Source organism: Mobula birostris, chromosome 12 (assembly GCF_030028105.1).
Source record: "Mobula birostris isolate sMobBir1 chromosome 12, sMobBir1.hap1, whole genome shotgun sequence".
Taxonomy (NCBI): domain Eukaryota; kingdom Metazoa; phylum Chordata; class Chondrichthyes; order Myliobatiformes; family Myliobatidae; genus Mobula; species Mobula birostris.
The window spans coordinates 73,117,859-73,120,965 of NC_092381.1; the positions used below are offsets into that span (position 1 = coordinate 73,117,859).

At 42.6% G+C, this 3,107-nt stretch overlaps 1 protein-coding gene across 1 annotated transcript in view; it reads right to left on the reverse strand.

Moving 5' to 3' along the window:
* LOC140206049 (UDP-N-acetylglucosamine transporter-like) overlaps positions 1 to 2,970 on the reverse strand; it is a 71,810-nt gene extending 68,840 nt beyond the window's left edge. The window contains exon 1 of the mRNA XM_072274120.1: positions 2,900 to 2,970. The gene's annotated coding sequence lies outside the window, so the exon portion shown is untranslated. The remainder of the gene's footprint in view (positions 1 to 2,899) is intronic.
* Positions 2,971 to 3,107: the final 137 nt, after the last annotated feature.

The following is a 3,107-nucleotide window of genomic DNA, read 5'->3' on the forward strand; positions in this document are numbered from 1 at the left end:
GACCCTTCTTAAGGTCTGAAAAGGAAGGGGCAAGATGCCATAATGAAAAAGTGGGGGGGGGGTGCAAAGAGAAAGGGGAAGGAGGCTAGCGAAAAGGTGATAGGTAAGTGGGTGGGAAAGATAAAGGGCTAGAAAAGAAGGATAGGAGAAGAGAGTGGACCGTAGGAGAAAGGGAAGGAGGAGGGGACACAGGGAGTAGTAATAGGCAGATTAGAAGGGGTGAAAGGACAGAGCAGGGAATAGAAGAGGGGACAGGGAGGGGAACTTTTTTTTTAAACCAGAAGGAGAAATCTATTCATGCCATCAGATTAGTGGCCCCCAGAACAAGATACAAGGTGTTGCTCCTCCACCACGGGTGGCCTCCCCTTGGCACAAGACGAAGCCATGGGCCATGTCAGATCAAGAATGAGAATGGGAACTAAAATGTTTGTCCACCAGTTAGTTCTGCTCTTGGTGAATGGAGCGGAGGTGGTTGATGAAGCCACCTCCCAATTTATGACGTCTCACTGATGAAGATAAGGCCGCATTGGGAGTGTCAGACACAATAGATTATCCCAGCAGATTTGCAGGTGAATTGGTGCCACACCTGGAAGGACTATTTGGGGCCCTGAATGGAGGTGAGGGAAGAGGTGAATGGGCAGGTGTAGAACTTAGGCCGCTTGCAGGGACAAGGGCCAGGAGGGAGTTTGGGGGGGAGGGGGCGGGGAATGAATGGATAAGGGAATTGCAGAGGGAGCGATCATTGTAGAAAGTGAACGGGGATGTAAAGTTATGTTTAGTGGTGGGATCCCTTTGGAGATGGCGGAAGTTGTGGAGGATGACGTGTTGCATGTAGAGGCTGATGCGGTAGTGGGCAAGGACAAGAGGAACTCTATCCCTGTTAAGGCAGCAGGAAGATGGGGTGAATGCAGATGTTTAGGAAATGGAGGAGATGCGGGTAAGGGCAGCATCAATAGTGCAGTAAGGGAAACCCCATACTTTGAAGGAAGACATCTCTGATATCCTGGAAAAGATAAACACATCCTGCAAACAGATGTGGCTGCAATGAAGGAATGGGGAAAAGGGAATATAATTTTTGCAGGATGCTGGGTGGGAAGAGGTATGGTAAAGATATCCATGGGAATCGGTAAGTTTATAAAAGATGGCGGTTGACAGTTTGTCTCCAGGGATGTAGACAGATTGAGAAAGGGGAGGGAGGTGTCAGAAATGAACTAAGTGAATTTAAGGGCAGTGTGGAAGTTAGAGGCAAAGTTGATGAAATTGACGAGCTCAGCATGGGTGCAAGTAGCAGCGCCAATGCATTTGTCAATTGGGCGGAGGAAGAGTTAAGTATTCCCGGGGAAGGCTTCGAATGTGGACCGTTCTACGTAGCCAACAAAGAGCCAGGCATAGCTGGGGTCCAGGGCTACCCCTTGAGTCTGGAGAAAGTGGGAGAAGCCAATGGAAAAATTGTTGAGGGCAAGGACCAGTTCTACTACATGGAAGAGGGTAGTGGTGGAGAGGAATTGGTTGGTCCTTTTAAGAAATAAGCAGACAGCTTTGAGGCCTTCTTGATGGGGGAATAGAAGTTTACAGGGACTGCCCATTCATGGTGAAAATGAGGTGGTCTGGGTTAGGGAATTGAAGGTTACTGGGCAGATTGAGAGCCTGAGAAGTGTTGGAGATGTAGGTGGGAAGGGACTGAACCAAGTTACTATGGTATTGAGGTATGAGGGGACGAGTTCAGCAGGGCAGGAGTAGGAAGAGGTAGAGACAATAGGCCTACTTGGATAGTTATACTGTTGTACACAGGGCTGTGAAAGTCAATACAATTATTATGAAAAGTCTCATATTAACACTTCTCGATACACATTCTTGCATTTATAGTTCACTGTATATCAAACTGCTTGGCAGTCACTGGCATACTTATGAAGTACAGTAAGATTCAGGTGATTCATTACTCAACTAATCAGAAATGACAACACAGCATTTACTCAGAAGGTAACAGATGCTAACCATATTTCAACTGACTTCTAGATTTATTATAATACTGTGTAATAAATTTAAAGTAAATTGAAAGTGTATTTTATTACATCATCCAATATCCAGAAAATTTGCCAAAACAGCGTCAAATCCATCAGACTATCAGAGGTTTACTATAGACATTTTTGTAATATAGACAAACAACAGCAACACTATCACAAAGAAAAATATTTTAGTAATACTTGAGAAACAATAGAACAAAAAACCCATACTTTGATAAATACAAAGAAATTCTAAAAATCAGTTGACCTCAGAAAACGCAAGTTTTAATTTAGATGAGATCAAGACTGTGTATCATTCCATCACTGCACATTAACGATCCCGATATTCTCCCCAAATATGACAACCTATACTTAATTCACCTGACAAAACAGATTCGTGCTAATTGTGCTAGTTCTATTTTAACAGCTTTAACAATTGAACACACTGACGACTGATAAGGCTAGAAAAAGTCTAAAATAAAGGAAAAATCCTACTCAACAATACAGAAGAAATATTCTACATCGCTTGGTATGAAGTCTTATAACCGATCTCACAATACCAAGAGTTCGAACAAATCTTAGAATTTAAAAAAAACAGAAATTAAGTTACTATGGAAAGAAACACTTGCCTAAACCCCACAACAACATATTCAGAAAATACTATAAATATGCAACCAATAAGCTTTGTGTGAAACCAAAAGTGAACGAATTTCGATCGGATACAGCAGTCTCATTTTATTTCACATTCGATACGTCTGACACATTATATTACCTACAAATTTTCTGCTCAACTTTTTAGTAGCTACTCTACTTAACAAAAGGATGCCGATCTTCTGCCATGAATTATACATAAGGTGATAAAAAGTTAACAACAGAAACATAAAAAAAAGTATTACCGAGAATCTGTAGACCATTAACAACATACAGGACTAAGCATTATTTTCACCAGCAACTAATCTCTAGTCGCGCTACGAGACCAATGAGCGCGATCCACCGTCTCCGCTCTTCTCATTGCTTATTTGGCCAATTCCGCACCTGATCTCCTTCTCGGTTGGCTATCTGCCTTGTCCGTCAAGTCACGTCATCCAACTTCCGTCAACCGGA